Source organism: Sciurus carolinensis, chromosome 6 (genome assembly GCF_902686445.1).
Source record: "Sciurus carolinensis chromosome 6, mSciCar1.2, whole genome shotgun sequence".
NCBI lineage: Eukaryota > Metazoa > Chordata > Mammalia > Rodentia > Sciuridae > Sciurus > Sciurus carolinensis.
The window spans coordinates 33,744,103-33,763,887 of NC_062218.1; the positions used below are offsets into that span (position 1 = coordinate 33,744,103).

The 19,785-nt window shown below is 41.9% G+C and overlaps 1 protein-coding gene across 3 annotated transcripts in view; it reads right to left on the reverse strand.

Annotated features, from left to right (window-relative positions):
• Fyb1 (FYN binding protein 1) overlaps positions 1–19,785 on the reverse strand; it is a 148,621-nt gene that overhangs the window by 99,743 nt on the left and 29,093 nt on the right. Inside the window, exon 1 of one of the 3 annotated variants that reach the window (XM_047556468.1) lies at positions 4,604–4,734. The exons of the other annotated variants lie outside the window; for them this stretch is intronic. The gene's annotated coding sequence lies outside the window, so the exon portion shown is untranslated. Of the gene's footprint in view, positions 1–4,603; positions 4,735–19,785 lie in introns of those variants that run through there. 3 annotated transcript variants of the gene reach the window in all.

Genomic DNA, 19,785 nt, shown 5'->3' on the forward strand with positions numbered 1-19,785 from the left:
CCCTAGTAATTAACCTCTGTCCAAAAAGCCTTAACCATTGCAAAGGATGTGATAACTTTTGTTCGACTTATGACAACGAGACTGAGCAAGGCATGAAAGATGTAGAGCTCAAGACCCAAATATCCTGAGTGCCTTGTAATATCATGGGCAATCTGGAGGGGAAGCAACGGAGACAAACTATTTGTTCTACTTGCTCTTTTAAATGATTGACCTCTGGTGTGTATACATAGGGATTGGGGTGTCCACATCAGGTCTACATTAGTCACATTAGGTGATTACATTAAGTCTTTTTTTTTAGCACAAACTGGCTCTGAATAGCTGTCCACAGAGTCAGTAAAATGAGCTATCCCACCGTGGGTTCCGGGATCTGGGGTGCCTTTCTGCTTTATTGGTTGTCTACATGGGATGGTGTTTATTGTCCATTTGGCATCAGCTTCAAATTTATTACTGAAGGATGTTGAAGAAGGGCACAAAACAGATACGACAGGAGAGAGAGATTGTGATTTAGGATTTCCCGTGGCAAAAACCAGATTGATGGCAATACATTTATATTCAACTTCTGTCTGGATAACAAAGGAAATAAATGTTAAGACATCTATGGTTAATTCAAAGAATAGAAATAAATAATGAAACACAACAAACTTCCTCCTGTTTTTTGAACTTCTAATTACTAAATTTTTTGGAAAAAATGAAACTATTACAATGAGTTACATTAATTTTAAATAGATTTTTCTTTTAGTTAAGAACTTAAACTGCATCCATGAAAATGAGAATTATCAAAAAATAGAAAATAAGTGTTGGTGAGAAGTTGGAGAAATGGAATCCCTGTGCACTGCTGACAAGAATATAAAATGGTGCAGTTGCTGTGGAAAATAGTATGGGTATTACCATATGTTCTAGAAATTCCATTTCCAGCTATATGCCCAAAAGAAGTGAAAGGAGGGACGCAAGCAGTATTTGTAGATCCAAGTTTATAGCAGCATTATTCATAATATCCAAAACGTAGACACAACTCGAAGGTTTGTTGATGGATGAAGGACTTAACAAAGTGTGGCATAAACACACATTGGAATATTACGCAGGCTGAAAAAAGGACTTTTTGGCATATGCTATAACACAAACTTTGAACACATTATACTAAGTAAAATAAGCCAGTTTAAAAGGATGAATATTGTGTGACTCCACTTATATGTTACTTAGAGTAGTAGCCAAATTCCTAAAGACAGGAAGTATAAAGGTGGCTGTCAGGGAAAGGAGGGAATGGAGTTAGTGTTTAAAGGGTACAGAGTTTCATTTGGAGGAAGATGAATAAGTTTCAGAGATGGATACTATGATGGTCACACAACAATATGAATGCTGTTAACGCCACAGGACTGTACACTTTAAAATGGCATTGTACTTATTTTATGTATATTCATCACAACACAAAAGTTTAGTAAAGATATTAAAAACCAGTGTTTGGACAAGTATAAGCAAATACAATTTAATTAATTTAACAATGGTCAGTGTCATATACCTAACTTGAATAAAAATAATTTTTAAAAAATTGGAGAGGTGTAAGTACAACTCTAAAATGTGTGTGTGTGTGTGTGTGTGTGTGTGTGTGTGTGCGTGTATGCACAAACAGGGGGTTAAACCCAGGACCTCACACATGCCAGACACGTGCTCTAACTCTGAGCTACATCTCAGTCCTAAAGTTAGCTTTTGATTGACAGGGTAAATAAGGAAATTTGGGGGACCCTTCTTTGAGATGAAGACAGGGAGCAGAGGGCAGGAAGCTGCTTGGTAGCATGGCCCTGGAGATCTTTTCCGAGCTGCGAACACTGTGGACTCTGGCCGTCCACCCCAGTCTGAGGTGGAGAACGAGGGCGTGGCATCCTGTGGTACATTCAGATGCAAAAGGGGTTCAAAACCACTGGGCTTCTGGATCCCTCCTGCTCTTATGGTCGCACCTTCACTGAGTCCTGCCAACATGGTGAACATCCCATGGCAAGGACGGGGACACCCCCTGGGGGTGCCCTGATTTAGCACAGGTGGATGGGATTGAGGTACAGTATAGGCTGAATATACCTCAATGTTTTCCATCTGTGAACAGAGGCTGGTTTGTGGTGGGAAAATAGGACAAGTCCTGAACTCTCCAAACGTATCAGAGAAGGTCCAGGCCAGCTTCTGTGGGGACTATCCTTTGGTTTCTGGGACTTCCTACTGGGTTTGCATCCCTGCCTAGCTATGCGCTCTGATTGTTCCTCGTGGTCCATGCAGAGGCTATTCCAGCCTCCACTTTCCATCAGCTGATTGTCAGATAATAAATACCTGGGACAGGCTTAACCCTGGGCTGTGGTGAAAAGGAGGGAGAGAGAAACGGCCGTATAGGCAGGCCCTCTGTAACTGGGAACTTTCCCTTAGAGTCACAAGTTTGAGGAAAAAAAAAATCACCTTCAGTGAATTGAAACTCTTCATTTTACAGGAAAGAAACAGGGTTAGTGCTCTGCCCAGAGCCATGCGGGCCAGGGTTTCCTACTTGCTCATCCAGTGGGCTCCCCACTTCCTGCGCTGGCTGACTGGTAACATACCTATCAGATTTCATAGCAACTCACTCTCAGCACAGTCACATCAGATCAGAGGACCCTGTGGACTGACTTCTGGACCAGGTCCCCAAACCTGTGCCATCACCTCCTAACAAATCAACCAACAAGTTACCATTATCCCCGTTTTACAGATAAAGAAACTGAGGCAGGAGCAGCGTGCCCGTCCACTCCGGCCCCAGCCGGGGCACGGCAGTCAATTCAAACTCAGGGCTTGGCTCTGGAGTCAGTCCTGACCACACCCCCAGGACCACAGCCCCACCCGGCCAGTGAGCGGGTCACTCTCCCTTCCCTCAGAGGCGGGCCTGCCACACCTCAGACACATCCTCTCTCACCCCGACTCCCCTCTGGTTAGCAGGTGACGCCAATGGCAGAAAATGTGATTTTTAAAGCTGGTACAAGCTTCCCAGAATCGTCTGTGCTTAGTCTTCGGGCCACTAGATGTCAGTGTGACTGCTCTGCAAGCCGGCTGTCAATATCAAGACTGGCATTTCCCAGATAGCGGAAGTCCAGGGACCGGTCTCCACATCTCAGGGGGAGCTGGGGAGAAGTTGGAGCGCAGCGGTCATGAAATAAATGGGTGGAAATGACAAGCAGGCAGCATGGACTTGAACCTTAGAGATGACTTCCCAAGGGAAGTGCAATCCTTCCCAGCCTGTCCTTCCTGAACTAGCAGAGCGGCTTCTCTGGGGTGACCCCGGAATATGCCGCAATTCTGTGGCTATTCACGGTGCTCTTTAATGGCACGTTTTTGAAGATGTGATTTTATTGGAAAGAAAAACCTGCTCCTTCTCCTCTTCACCTATCATACGTCATTCGTTTCTTGGGATGTCAGACTACTTGAAATTTGTGTCTCACTTTGCTGTATGTTTTGATATAGATAAAACCTGCCCTGGCAGTCTCTGAGCATAAACACAACCAACCCTTTGTCTGTGGGGTGATTTACTCTTCTGTTTTTCTACCCAAGATAATCCGTATCTAAATAACAAACATTACTAATCAGTGTTACATATTAATACATATTAAGCGTACAGAAGTTTATCCTCACTACAACTATGAGGTCAGTATTATTATTATACCCATTTTTAAGATGAGAAAACGGAGACACAGAGAGGTTATATGCCTCTCTCAAAGTAAGACAGCAGACAGGAGGCAGAGGCAGAGGCCCGTTCTCTCTTAATTACTTCACTAATTCTTCTCTTAATTACTTCAGAATCCACCAACAGTGGCACTTTTGAAGCCTGGCAGGGGTTTGCCCAGAGGGCTGGTTGAGTGAGCCACCCCACCTCCCCCGCCAGGCTGACAGACCAGAAAAGTTCTATTATGGCCTCAGGATATTGAGCAAGAATATTTCACTATAAATCTTGTTAAAAGAAAAGACCTCACGAATTCTTCAGAAGCAGCAGCAACGCATACAAGAGAAACAAAGTCTCCATGATTTGGAGTTATCGGTGGCTCTGAAAGGTTTCTGTGGCTGATTTGTGATTGTTTGCCAGCACTGATCTGGTTTGCCAGGCGCAGCTCTAAGGTGGCAGGTTCAAGGCTGTGAAGCCTCTTTCCTTGGTTTGGATAGAAATCTCACATGAATCCCCACCCCCTGCCGGATCTTAAAGTTTGGGGACATGTGAAAGTAGCTCTTCCTCATCAAAAGAATGGACACAGGAGCCAGGGCGAACTCTCTGCAGGCATAGGGCCATGTCCCTGGTTTTGTTCCAAGCCATCATTTACACCAGTGTCACCTGAGGTTGCAGTGCATGAGAAGTCCTACCCTGTCACGAAAAAGCAGGTGGTAGGCATGTTCCCTGCCACGTGGCTCTGTGCCTGTCACCCTTCTGGTTACCAGGAGGCTGAGTCTTAGTATGTTGACCACCTCTTCTGCTATTTTCCAACCGAATATGCCTTTCTTTCAGTTATTCAGTCAGAGGAATCTGTGCCGCCAGATTTTGAAGGGGGCATCTTTTCTTGCAGTAAAACTTAGCACGTTTCTTTGAAAGAAGAAAGCTGGGCCCAGCTGTTACCTGACTCCTGCAGCAGAACGTGGGAGGGTGGTCTCATGAGTGGTCCTCCTGGGGCCAGGGCCCGGGATGCCTTCACTTTTGCCTGCTGCATCGGCTCTCCATCAGAATCCACCAACAGTGGCACTTTTGAAGCCTGGCAGGGGTTTGCCCAGAGGGCTGGTTGAGTGAGCCACCCCACCTCCCCCGCCAGGCTGACAGACCAGAAAAGTTCTATTATGGCCTCAGGATATTGAGCAAGAAGGAGGAGAAACAGGGAACTAAAAAGTGTCTATTCAGGCCTGCACACTCCTGCTGACATTCCCGCCAAGCACGTGGTGTTTTAAGGGCAAAACAAGGCACCCTGCCTGCCACCATGTACTCAAGGGGAGCGACCTGTGAGGCCCTTGGTCCCATAACTGGCCTACACGGCCGGGACTGTCACTCGCAGTGGAGGTCCAAGAGAGGGGCTCTGCACTAGGAAGGTCCGCTCAATGCCTGCGGTCCAGAGGTGAAGTGCAGTTTCGACTCTGTCACCTGAGGGGGGATGGGGCATGACCTGGAGAGCACAGGGACTCACTTCTTTATGGTCCCTTTCTGACCTTTCTTCAAACTCTACAGAAAATGGAGTGTTTAGATGATAATCTCTGTTCAGAGACTCTTGCTGGGACTAAATGGGATTTTAACAAATTGTGGTTGTTAAATTAACTTCCTCTGCCTTCCTTCTCCTCATCCACCATCCATCCATCCATCCATCCATCCACCATCCATCCACCATCCATCCACTCATCTATCCACCATCCATCCACTCATCCATCCACCATCCATCCATCCATCCACCATCCATCCACCATCCATCCATCCATCCACCATCCATCCATCCATCCATCCATCCACCATCCATCCATCCATCCACCATCCATCCACCATCCATCCATCCATCCACCATCCATCCATCCATCCACCATCCATCCACCCATCCATCCATCCACCATCCATCCATCCATCCACCATCCATCCACCCATCCATCCATCCACCATCCATCCACCATCCATCCACCCATCCACCCATCCATCCATCCATCCATCCACCATCCATCCACCATCCATCCACCCACCATCCATCCACCATCCATCCACCATCCATCCACCCACCATCCATCCACCATCCATCCACCTATCCATCCACCATCCATCCATCCATCCATCCAAGAACATGAAACACATGCTGTGGGCCCAAGAACTTTACTGAGACCGGAAGGGTGAGCAAGGCAGGGTCTTCCTCATGGTGGCCAATGATTGTGCAGAAGTTACATCAGAGAAAAAGTCCACTGTCCTCTCAGCATGGATTTTCCTTCCTGCACAATAGGGGTTGTGAACAATAGCCCACCTTCAAATCTGTCCTGGGGTCTGTTTTGTATAGCTGTTAAGAGAGAGATGGCTTTTATATTTTCAAAAGACTGTAATAAACAAGAGGAAGAAGGAGGAGGAGGAAGAGATGAAGTCACAACAGGACTGTGTATGGCCTGACGCTTTACTATCTGTCCTTTGCAGAAGTTTGCCAAGAGTTGTTCTGTCGTAAGAAACCTCTGCTTTTCAGTAGGCACACAACCATCTAGAAGAAGGCATTTTGTCTTCCCTCTCTAGCCTTCAGATGTGGCTAGGTGACTAAGTGTTGGTCAGTGGGCTCTAAGCAGAAGTGGTTTGTGTAGCTTCTTGGTGGTGCTCTGCAGCAGTCCATCATTTCCCCTCCCTGCTGGTTGGCTTGCTGTGGGTGTCTGGGCCATGCCGGGCCACCGATGACCAGGGTAATACCCTAGAAATGGCAGAGCCAGAAGATATAAGGAGATTGGTCCCTGGCACAGGGGGCAACCGTACTGTGTCTGGATTTTGTTGGATAACTCTGAGGGAGAGAACTTGAGAAGGAAGAGAGGCTCAAGAACACAAACATTGGCGAGGATGTGGGGAAAAAGGCACACTCATACATTGCTAGTGGAGTTGCAAATTGGTGCAGCCACTCTGGAAAGCAGTGTGGAGATTGCTCAGAAAACTTGGAATGGACTCACCTTTTGACCCAGTTATCCCACTCCTCAGTTTATACCCAAAGGACTTAAAATTAGCAAACTACAGTAACATAGCCACATCAATGTTCATAGCTGCTCAATTCACAATAATTTGATTGTGGAACTAATATAGATGCCCTTCAATAGATGAATGGATAAAGAAACTGGTATATACACACAATGGAATTTTACTCAGCCATAAAGAAGAATAATATTATGGCATTTGCACATAAATGGATGGAATTAGAGAATATCATGCTAAGTGAAATAGGCCAAGCCCAAAAATCTAAAGGCTGAATGTTTTTCCTGATAAGTGGATGATGATATATAATGGGGGTGGGGTGTGGGGGTGAGAGAAGAATGGAGGAACTTTAGATTACGTAGAGGGAAATGAGAGGGGGTATAAAAAATGGTGGAATGAGAGAGACATCATGACCCTATGTACATGTATGATTATACGAATAGTGTGAATCTACATGGTGCACAACCATAGAAACAAAATGATGTACCCCATTTGCGTACAATGAATCAAAATGCAGTCTGTAAAAATGAAACACACACACATAAAAATAAACAAACAAACAAACAAAAAACAATAATAATAATAAAAAACTCAATCTTTGCTGGGCCTCTTTTCCTGCAACCAAACCTGCAGTATAACCACCAATCAGAGTCGACATGTCACATTGTGCTGAGTGAGAGACTCAAACTCTGAACGAAGGGCCATGGAGTGTGAGGAAGGAACTACTGCAGGGCAGAGTCGGAAGAGGAAGACTTGAGCCCACGCAGGACGTTCGATCTTGGGCCAGGAATAAATCCTCATTGGAGTTTAGAATTGTCTATTTCTTTCCCCCTCCAGCAACTTTTTCTCCAATGCCCCAAACAAAACACAAAAATCTGAATGAAGAACATGGCCTGCCTCTTCCCCTCTTCTCTTGCACTGTTAAACTCCTACCCATGCTTCAAAGCCCAGTGAAGATACCTCCTCTCTGTGAACTCAGTCCTATAAGCCTGGGTCAGGCATCCTTTCACAGGCTTTCTGCACTCTTCTAAGTATCAGAGTCTTGTCTGTCTTTCCCACCAGATCTTGAGCTCCTTAGTAGTGAACACTGTGGTCTGTTTAATTCCTAGTTTCTAGTACACTGCCTGGTGTACAGAAGGCATTTTACACTTTGTGAATGAGTTAATTTATTACGGGATGCTTGCAACTTGCTGGTTTGTGGGGCTGTTGCTTTTTCACACAGTTGTCCTATGAAAGGAAAGGTGGTGATTCATGTCCCTTATCACCTGCATGCTAAAGTATATACATTTCAAACTTTTTCTTTCTAAAATATTGGAGAAGAAATATACTCGTTTAGAAAGTTTTAACTTAAAAGTTTGAATGTTTTGTTCAATACAAATGTAGCTATGGTTAATGACAGTGTCTGAAAAGTTTTGAAGACTTAATAAAAAGTTTCTTGGTGATAATAATAAGTACAAAATTTAATTTAGAGAAAAATGTTTGATGATTTAATAGAAACAACTACAAAGCCATGAGGTAAGTTTAATGACATGAGGGAATATTCCTGAAATACACAGGCATGTAGACAGTTGCATATTAATGGATACTCAATTTTCCTAATTTTTATAAAATATTTACTCATAAAGTAAAATATGTGGCAAATCTATTATTGTTTGATAGCAGTGATAATATAATATGATGATAATTCATTTAATTCTTCCTTGCCACTGTACATTATATGGCTTAAGATCTATAAGAGCAAAAAAATTTTCAGTGTAAGTTTATTACTATTTGCCAAAATGTGCACAACCCATGCTCCGAGCCAACGGATTAACGTAAGATTTTTTTCAACAGATATTTTTATTGCATCATTAAAAAATCAGAAATTTGTCTCATCAGGGTCTTGTTTCTGTATCTGAATAACTCTCAGAGCTTATTCAACATCAACTAAACTGTTCCATTTTCAAAGACCAACATATCACCCCCAAATTTTCTGATGTCCTTTAAAAAAAAAAAAAAAAGCTATGACTTGATGAATCAATGCAACAGAAGGCAGAGCAAGAGCAAGTTCAGTGTCATTTTCTTCAAGGATTAACTCATCTTTCTGAACTTGGGATGCTGAAAAAGCTCCACCTGGCCTCATGAACACCCCACAGATGTTTTTCTCACTCTTCAACAAGAGACCAGTTCTCCTGAACACTGACACAGAGGGGATACTAGCATGCAGTGACCTCCTCCTCGGGTGCGTGTGTTTGTTGGACTGGGTCTCAAGCCCAGGGACTCCTGCAGCACAGACAAGCATTCTACCCCTGAGCTCCATCCGCAGCCTCCCAGACCTCGTCTTCTAATGGAAGCCCAGAGAACACCCTGCTTGTGTTCGTAGGTGTCAGTGGATAGTGCTGAGAAGTAGCCAGTTTCTATTTCCCCACCATCTGTCTCTTCTTCTTCCCAAGGAAACTGAGATCTACACTAATGTGATTGAAGTCCTTCTGCAGGGTTGCTCTGGGGCCCTTCACCATAACTGTGTGGCTCTCCAGAGTGATGTCCACATTTTGAGAATGGTCTTCATTCCTATAGTAGATGCTGCAAAAAGAGAATGTCTCTAACCTAAGACATTCAGGACACCGTGTGGTGGCACGAGTATTTTCCCCTTCCATTCAGAGGAAAGAATGCAAACACAAGGGGCATATTTTTCTGTACGTATAATCCTTCTTTAGATGGTGCTAATTGAAGGCAAAGTTGGAAGGAATTGCTTGTATTATGTTTCTTAGGAAAACGATAATGTAAAATTGGGTTACTATTTCAATATGAGGTTTTCATTATTTTTGTGGCTATTCCTCACTAAAGGCTTTCATAAATTACAGGGAAATCTAAGCAATTAAATAAAAATAAAATCCCTCCAAGTTTTCTTAAAAAAAAAAAAAAATATTAGGCCTTCCATCTGCTACAGAATTGTAGCTAACACCTCAGAGCTTCTGGATGTTTTATTAAATGTTCAGGGCTTTCCATCCCCCACATAAGAGTAATTTTAAGCAAATGATGAACATCTCAATGAATAGTTCATTCTTTGTGGACATGAATACTAGCCTTTTATTCCCTTATCCTGAGCTGCTCTATTGTACAATGCAAGGATAAAAACACTATGTAGGAGAATTAGGAGTGGGTGGGGGTGTAGGGGAGTTGGGGGAAGCCAGTTTAGACTCAGGTATCACCCCAGCTCCCAATGCCAGGCGTCAAGGACCTACTTAGGATGTCAGGGTTTTTATCTTTATCACACGTCTGAATTCCTACACTGTCTCTATCTTATCCCACCCCCACCTCTACCCTATTCCAACCGATCTGCAAAATGTCTCCTTAGAGGTGTTAACCTGATTATCATGTCTACTGCCTCTCAATACGCAAGCTTCTCTGTCCTCTAAATACCGTACTCATTTCATTACTAAGAACAGTAAGTCTAATATTTAATTATCACATTTAAAAGGATGACAATATGTTCTCACTTCAGCAATGATAGCATTTCCCCACAACTTAAAAAAATGATAAAGCTGATATTCTTAACTGATGCCTACCCCAGTCGTCTTTCAAGAAGAGGCTATCTGTTCTCAGTGGCCATGCCAGCTCTGTTGTGCCACTGAAGACCATGTAACTTCCTCAGAAAAAAAGGAAGTTTATTTATTATAAATAAATAACCATGCATGAGTTTGGGAATGAAAATAATCTGGCTTCGGGTCAGGCTTCGGCACAGTCCCGATGGTTTCCTGCACTCCAGGGACCTGAAGACAAATGGGGGACGGCTGCACCTCTACTCACTCAGCAAGGGAGTGGATTTGGCAGTGGAACCAAGCCTTTGCCACTGCCAAGATTAATGAGTAGCAGATGAAGTTCAAATTAATCCATGTCCTTCCGAAAGTTCACCGTCGCCCGCCTGCCATCGGTTTGGTTGTCAAAAGCTTTGTCTTTAAGCCAATTGCATCCTGATCACAGTTCATCAGAGGTGTACATTCCTCAAGTGAGCTCGTTGTCTGCTCTCAGAAACCACTCTGTGCCCAGATGCACCAGTAACGAAGATGAGAATGGATAATTTAGGGCAGGAGAAAAGAAAGAGGGTTCTGCTTATTTTCTCTGACTTCAGCAGCTACTTCCTCTTCCTCAGAACTCATGCACATGGGCTGGGGTTGTGGCTCAGTGGTAGAGTGCTTGCCTGGCATGTGTGAGGCCCTGGGTTCGATCCTCAGCATGGCATATCAATCAATCAATAAATAAAGTCAAGGTCCATCGATGACTAAAAAAAACATTAAAATTAAAAACCTCATACACACATAGAAAAACATATCAGCATGCCTGATGCAGGACTGGCTCCTATTTAGTATGTAAAAACAAAACAACAACAACAAAAAGTGACTTTTCTCTGCTTTTCTTTGCCACACCTCCTTCTGATCTCAGCCTCCTCGTTTCTCCTCCAACTTGTTCCTTATTCCACTAATCAGGAAAACAGGAAGTTATCTGGTCAATGTCAAGGAGTTTTCTACCTCTGAGCATCTAAAATTCTAGAAATACATTCTCATTTGGAAAAGAATAAGGGGTTTGAATAACTGCCAGGGAGTTTTGCCAGCTGAGGTTTTATTAGGTGAAAAAAACTTAAGAAAGGAGTCAGCAGTCTTGGACCTGTAGGGGAATCAGAACTGTGCTTCTTCCCCTTTCTCTCTTGGTCCCTCTTTTCCAGATCTTCTGCCATTCAGAAGAGTAGCCACTGAAGATTTTAATATATAAGCATGCATCCTTAATATGTAAATTTTTTAATTTTTTCTTTTTTTTGCGGTGCTGGGGATTTGAACCCAGGGTCTTTAGCTTGCAAGGTAAGCACTCTGCCAAGTGAGCTTTATCCCCAGCCCCTTTAATATGTAAATATTTGTTAATGAATCCCAAGATAAAGTTAATGTCAAGACCATTATGCTGGGATGGCTCTGGAGGTATAATAGGTCCAATGCAGGCAAATCAAAACCCAGTGGGAACACGGAAACAAAACTAAAACATTGGTATTCGGCAACTGCCAATCAACTTCTCACTAGGGTCTTTCCACTGGAACTGGTCTGACCAGTTCAACCGATTGTGTCCTCCTTCCCAGGTAACCTGTGGAGGCTCTCCCACACGGCTACAGTGAGTTCCCTGAACCTCTTCTGGTTCTGGTTGCTACCTGATTTCTGGTTCTGGTTGCTACCTGATTAGTGATTTGTTTCTTGCTCAAATCAACCCTGTATAATTTTGTCTAAAGTTTTTCTTTTAACAAATATACACATATATTACCTTGTGAGTCTGTTATCCATTATGAAATTTAAACAAAAATAGAAAATGAAAGATGAGTTTTTTTAAAAAAAATAAAAGGTTTCTAATAATGTTTCCTCATGTCCAATGAATTGTCTTTGAACACCAGATCACTGGTGAAAAGAGAGGAGAGAGAAAAATCGGGAGAGTAGAAGTTGGCAAGGGATGCAGGGATGTCTTTGGCCAGAACCACAGTGTTCCCTTCAGGTCAGTTCCACCCATTTGATATGGTTAACGAGTTCCTTTGTTCAGCATGCAGTGTGTACTAAGGGCCCGTCTGAGCCAAAGCCTGGCTCTCCTTGCCCTGTTCTGCCTCAGCTGCGTGACCTTTCCCGGGTCCTCAGTGCTCACTTCTGAGACTCTCACTACAGCCCTCCTAATAGGTGATCCTACAGGACATTTCCACCTCCATGTCCCACAGGCACCACAGTCACCTGTCCACCCGGGACTGACGTGTGAGCTGAGAATCGGCTGTAGACTCCTGCTCCTGCCTCGCCCTTCACATCTCATCCGCATGACCCGCCACTCCTATCTCATGGGTGTCTTGAATCCAGCCCTTCCCTTCCTGCCCGGGGGCATTCCTTCATCACTCCCTGCCTCTTGTGCTGCAGTAGATCCTGACGGGATTGTTCTGCCTCACATCCTCCCTTGGCAGGGCTGTCATCATGATCTTTCTATGATCAACCGGATCATGTTTGCGTAAAGCCATTTGTTGACTCTGCTGCCCTTCAGAAAGAAAAATAACACTCCAGCTCCTTCACTTGGCACTTCCCTTCGCAAGTCCTGACCACCTGTCCTGTGCAGGGGCCTTGCTTCTATTTGTCTCACGATGGCACCTTCTTCACCTGATTAACCCACCCTTTCCCAAACTCAGCTAAGATTTCACCTCCCTCGCCAAAGTGTCCTCTGATCCTCCCTCTGAACCTCTTAGAATACTTATTGTATCATGTGTTCACATATTTACATCTTGGTTCCATTAGAACTTGCCAAGATAGAGTCCTGTTCTTAATTTGTATGTATGTCTTTAAAATAATAGTCCTCAAACTTCAGTGTTTTTAAGAATAATGGGAGGTGATTTTTAAAGGGAAGAGTCTGGTTTCCATAGGTTTAGGGTAGAGTCCAGCAAGCTGCATTTATAACTACCATGCTCCCCAAAGTGACTTTCCTCTGTGATCCTTAGAACACAGTATGGGATCAGGTGCTCTGGGTCTCATTGAATATCAGTGAAAGAAGGAATTTTCTTTTATCTTTCCATGCCTGATAAGAGAACACAGACATATGGGTCAAAGGCCGTATTGACATTTGATAGACTATACCTGGATGCAGAATATACAACCCACTGCATAAATCTAACTTACAGACCTGCTTTTCTTGCCTGTGTGTGTGTGTGTGTATATGTGTGTGTGTATGACCATATACCTTCACAGAGAAGAACACACTCACATATATTCATATAAATCATATTCACTACCAACCATTAAAAAGAGTTTTTAAAATATAAAAAGATGGGAAATTTATTTAGATCAAAAGATACCAAAGATACACAATATTCAAATGCAATATTTAATCTTGATTTGATCCTGGTTTGAACAAATAAAGAGTATAAAATAATTTGGAAATAATCGAAGACATTTCAACATGGGCAGTTAAATAATAAGCTGTTATGTTTTGTAGGTTTGATGATACTGAGGTTAAATGGGAGAATACTCTTACTTTTAAGAGATGCATGCTGGAAATACTAAGAATGAACTGTCATGATTTGTACAATTTACCTTAAAATGGTTTAGGAAATAATTTATATACACACACATAACTTGTGATAATAATTTTGGGTGAACCTAGTTGAAGGGGATGAAAATGTTTACTATATTATGGTTTAAGCTTTTCTGTAGTTTTGAACTTGGAAACAATGAGTTCATGTGAATAAGTAGATTGATCTCACCTTCACCCATTCAAATTTCTGACTATTTGTGAAAAGCCTGATTTCCCAGTGCAACAATTTGCTGGAGCTCTGAGGAGTCTCCACAGTTCCCTGGAACTGCTTCCCTCATTTTGATCACCTGCCTGATCTCAGCAGTCACTTGGTTTGCAACCCATGATCTATACATCATGAGCCTTTGCAACTCTCCTTGCTTGTTCTTCATAGTCTTGGGTCTCTTGAAACGCACAAGACTAACCCAGAGTATTTTCCACTGGGGAAATCTATTCACCTTGAAAAAGCCATCTGTGAAGCAGGGAACAGAAGGCTTGGCCACGCTGTGAAACTGTCTATCCTTGGCACACACATGAAGCCCAGTGCATCTCCCTAGGATCAGTGGCCAGTATGTGATAAGAGGCAAAAGACTTGGTCAGCAGCACAGGATGACTTCTAACCATGGCGATAACATTATCTTCATCTTCGGGGACTTGAGGTCCTGGTCACACAAATCATCTTTGGCAGGACTGACCCTGGTTGGTAGATAAATAAGTAATCCCAAAAGAAACTCAGTCAAATTATGAGAGATACTGCCTTTGGGAAGTAATAGTGGGATATAGACTTTTTATGTTATTTATTCTTTTATATCAGAAAAGACTTCAAGCAAATATGACAAAATCCTTGCCAATTCCTGGTGGTGGCTATATTGTTGTTTGTTATATGTTTTCAATTTTCAAAATTTCTCAAAACCAACCAACATTGAAAAGTTTACTTTAACTTACCATGGGTCACAGATTTCCACAATTATTTATACCATAGATATGCCAATATTAGAAAAGTTGTCACCTACAGCCATGTGATGTTAGTTTGTTTCAGAACTGAAGGAAGAGGAAGTAAAAACATAGGTTCTTGTTTTCCTAAATACTGAGAGCTATAAACTTTAATGTTAAATCCCCAGGGTCAATGTTTTCTAATGTGGTATTTCCCCTTACTATCCTAGCAGCTAAACAAAGAGGTTAACAAATTAAAATAAAAGACAAAAATATATGGGATCTAAGGGAATGGAGAGGGAGGGGGTATGAAAAATGGTGGAATGAGACCAACATCATTACCCTATGTACATGTGTGATTACACGAATGGTATGAATCTACATCATGTAACCATAGAAACAAAGTGATGTACCCCATTTGTGTACAATGAATCAAAATGCAGTCTGTAAAAAATAAATGGGATCTTTCTTTTTTATATATGATATAATTTCCTTTTTCTTTTTTGGACTCCGTAAGCTAATCAGCAAGATCCCACACTTATGATATAATCCCCCCGTTTTTGAATCTACAAGCTAATAATATTTAAAAATACATTTATAACCCTATTGTTGATGGCTTTTTTTGATATTTTAGCTGAACACAGCCTTCTTTCATTATAAAATTAATTTGGTTATTTGTTTATTCTAATTCTCAGCAAATGAAAATGAAATGAAAACTAAAAATGAAAACGAGTAGGGAAGGAAGGGGCTTTTCTTTTTTGGCGGCAGAGACTCTCATTTCTGTGTGTCAGGGTATATCTGCAGCCAAGAACCAAATCCTGACTGAACGTCTAGTCTCATTGGCTTGGATGGAGCAGAGCTCTTGTCAGGGTACTGGAACTTTGAATCCCTGGAATGGTAAACTGAGTCTTTTAGCAGAAAGAGGATGATATCCCTTATTCAAGGACGGATCTGAAACACAGGAGGACTATGAACCTGGTTGACATGGGACTGAGTGGACACCATCCCCAGGTGCAGAATGGAAGCAACTAGTTATGTATATATAGCACTAAACTTCTTTGTCCTGGAAGACCAGGCTCTGCTGTGTGATGACAGTGGCCATAGAAAGAGAAAATCCAAGGAGAAATTAGCCATTGCCCATACTTAACTGAAAGGACAGCCGAAACTAATAACTGACCTGAGATATCTTGGTTTGCAGACAATCTAAGCAGAATTAGATTAGTTGGAACCCAAGATCATGAATTTCTGAACTACTAGTGGTGTTTCCAGTGTAATCAAACCCATCCTACAGTGAAGAAGAAAATAAGCTCCTCCCCAGATGTCTACCTCCAAATCCCTGAAACTGTGAAAGTGTTATCTTAGATGACAAAGGGGAATTTTCAGGGAAGTGATTAAGAACTTTGACTTGGGAGGTTATCCTGCATTATCTGAATGGGCTAATGTAACCATAAATGTTCTTAAACATGGAAGCAGGAAGGGAGAGTGTCAGAGGCATTTCATATGTTGTCAATGATGACTTTTCTTCTTGCTCTTTGTTTTTTTCTTTGTTTTCTCCTACAACTTCATGAAGGTGTGACTGACAAATAATAGTTGTATATTATTTTGATATACATATATATTGTGATTATCACAGTCAAACTAATTAACATACAATTCACTTCCTATAAAGGTAACTCATAAAAGAGTTACTTCTCTTTTTCTTGTGGTGAGAACACTTAAAATCCACTTTTTCAGCAAATTTCAAGTATACAATGCAATATCATTAACTATAGCCTCTCTGCTACACATTAGATCTTCAGAACTTATTCATCTTTTAACTGAAAATTTGTACAAGCAGAGGAAAAAAATTAAAATAGACTTCTGATCTCTTTTCTGACCTCATTTGCTATGGGGTTAAAAAAAAGAGAGAAGTTTATGGTTTTCCTTGCATAACATCAGCCAGTATTGAAATAGTAAAAGTTTCCATTACTTTCCAAATGTCTATAGACCTTCACCCTTCAATCCTCCCTCTCCCAACAAGACCATCTACCCAATCATCCACCTGCTTCTCTATCAATCCACCCATCCATCCACCTATTCAGAAGACATTTACTTAAAACCTGTTAAAGATGTGAAATCAGAATTCTCATCTCTATTTCCATGATGGGCTAACACTGGTTCAGAGACATGAACAACTAATTAGTTTCACTTGGGTCTGTCTGACTCCCAGTCTTCTGATCCCTAAATGCAGTATTCTTCCTCTGTAGTTTGTAGCCTCTGGGGTTTCTGGTTATTAGAACCCCAGGCCATTTGGATAGGTATTCAGTCACTGCCATATCGGACCAATGGAGGAACTATTTTGGTGCATGTAGAACTTTCCAGCATTTTTTGTTATAGAATTGGTGAGGTGAGTTTGTCCTCCTAAATGCATAGTTTGTTCCAGGTAAGTCCTACCTTAATCAGTGCTTGGTGTTTTCTCCAACCTGTGGGACATGGGACATCTAGCATTGGTTAGGCCATATTTTGTTGTCTTTACTGAGAGGGATGCCCATCAGAGTAACAGTACCCAAGGTCTGAGAGTGGGTTATAGCAGGTTTCAAAAATTTTAAAAACTGTGGAAGACTTTTTGTTAGAGGAAATCTGTGTTAAAACATACAAATTAAAATCCCTCTAGTAGAGGCAGGAACTATGTCAGAACTTCCTTTCTCTACTCCACCTCTCTCATGAACCTTTTTAGAATTTCTAGGACTCCTGCACTATAGCTTTAGTAGAGCAAATAAGAGGACTGACTGTCCCAGCTAATCATGATAAAAGTGGAATGTAATTACTATGAGCTGGATCTTAAGTGTCCCCCAAAGGCTCACATGCCTTTGTCCCCAGCCTCTGGAGCTATTGGTAGGTGGTGGAACACTGAGGAGGTGGGGCCTAGTGGGAGGAAGTTCAGTCATTGTATGTGTGACCTTGAAAAAAATACGGGAACTCCAGCCCCTTCTTCACTCTGTTCCCTGGGCAGCACGAGGCAAGCAGTCTCCTCCAACATGAGCTCCCACCATGATGTAGTGTGCCACGACGGGCCCCAAAGCAACGTGGAAAGCGACCATAAACTGATTTCTGAAACCATGAGCCAAACTGTACCTGTCTTCTTTTAAGTTGTGTATCTTACATATTTATTGGCATAGCAATGGGAAGCTAACACAATGATCTTGTACACGTATCTTTTTTTTTAAAAGGAAACTATACTCAAGTTTTCATTATGATGTTCATTGATTTGATTAGAATAAGGAGGAAGATACAGATAGTGAGCACGAAGAGCTATTAATCAAGAAGTATTTACTGGGGAAGGCAGTGTGATAAAATAGAAGTACTTAGCTCAGGATCAAATAGCTCTAGCTGCCAACCCAGCTGTTGTTGCTCCTGGATTTCCATGTTACCTTGGGCAAGTCATCTCACCATTTTGAGCCTCAGGTTCAGAAATTATATTAGAAAATGTACTCAAAAGTATCTGGTGCTGTTCTTGGCACATGATGAGGATACATTGAATGTATTAATGTTTGTTACCTTTTGGGTAACAAGCTTTCTACTAGGTGTTATGGTTAAAGTTAGATAAGACAAAACCTCTACTCTGAAGAAACTCAGGCTGTTTGGCAAAAGAAATGATATATTTCTGGAAAATTTATAGTACAATGACTCTTACAGAGCAGTATACTGTAAGCATCAAATAAGTAGAACAGTTTTGAGAAATTTTTACACATTGGCGTGATCCTGAAGTGTTGCTTAAAGAACAAGTGGGATTTGGTGGGATGAAGACCAGGAGGACAGTGTAAGCAATGGGAGAAAGTGGTAAGGAGAAGCACAGAGGAGAAATATTCTCAAACACAGCCATGGGATGGACAGAGATAGAGTATTTCTTTTTCACAAAGGAAAGAACTGAGATAGGGAAGTCTAAGTTCCCACAGAGTCAGCATATCCCAGTCACCCTCTGTTCAGTTGAGCTTCAGTCACAAGACCACTGCTCCATCAACCTGTGTGACACCTTTGAAGGGTGTCTAGGTAAGGTTGTCCATTGAAGTAACAGCAACTTTTCACACAGGGGATGGGTCTTGGAAAGTGGTTGCAAGAGGATTCAAGACAGAAGAGAAGCTATAGGGATGCAGAACTGCTTATCATCCTGAGTTTTTGAGAAATGGATTACTGTGGCGCATGAACAGGGTGAACTTTCTCTGTGCCAAAGATAAGAGTGACTGAAAGAGGGAGACTGAATGGTATCTATTTGACACATATACATACATACACATGCATATCAATTGCCTTTAGTTGTCAGCTTTGAACAAAATGAACATTGCGTTCTTGTACCAAAGCAGGATCAATTTTATGTAAGCCTTCCTGGGATCATAAGCCTTACTACCTAAAAACACAAATCATGTGAAACTAGAAAAAATGATAAGCTACCAGGAAGTTGGGGCCAATTTGGGCAGCAGGCTACCCTTCTTTTTGCAATAACCCACAGCTTCCCTGCAGCAGGCCTCGGAAGCAGCATTCACAAACCCTTACCACACCCCTCAGCCCAGGCTGCCAACAGATACAACCACCTCCTCCCATTAACATTAAATCCTCATTTGAAGCTGTTGCAAGTGGGAAAGCTGTTGCAAAAAAAAGTAAACATCTATGAAAAAAATAAACTAGTTCATATGCAACTGCAAAGAGCTAGCAGCTATTTGGCTGGGCAAATGAATGGTTTGGTTTATAAGAAAATAGTAAGACTTAGATGTAGCCTCCTAAAAGCTGTGGGTGATTAGTTGATAGGGAAAAAATCCATGGTAGGCCTCCTTAGCAGAGACTTCTCGTTGGCCTAGAACAGGCTTCTGTTTGCTTTTTCTTTCTTCAGTGAATCTTTGTCCACGAGCCCATTTATCTCATGTTTACATGGGTCATATTCTAGTGCAGTGGTCTTAAACTATTTGGTTTTAAGACAGCTTTGAATATTTAAAATGTATTAGAGGATCCCAAAGAGCTTTTATTAATGTGGATTATAACTAATAAATTTTAGATGAATTTATTAATTCATTAAAAATAATAATAAACCTTTACATACTGATAAGAATAATGCTCTTTGAAAAATATATCTTTCAAAATGAAAACTTGAGAGTGTGTGGCAG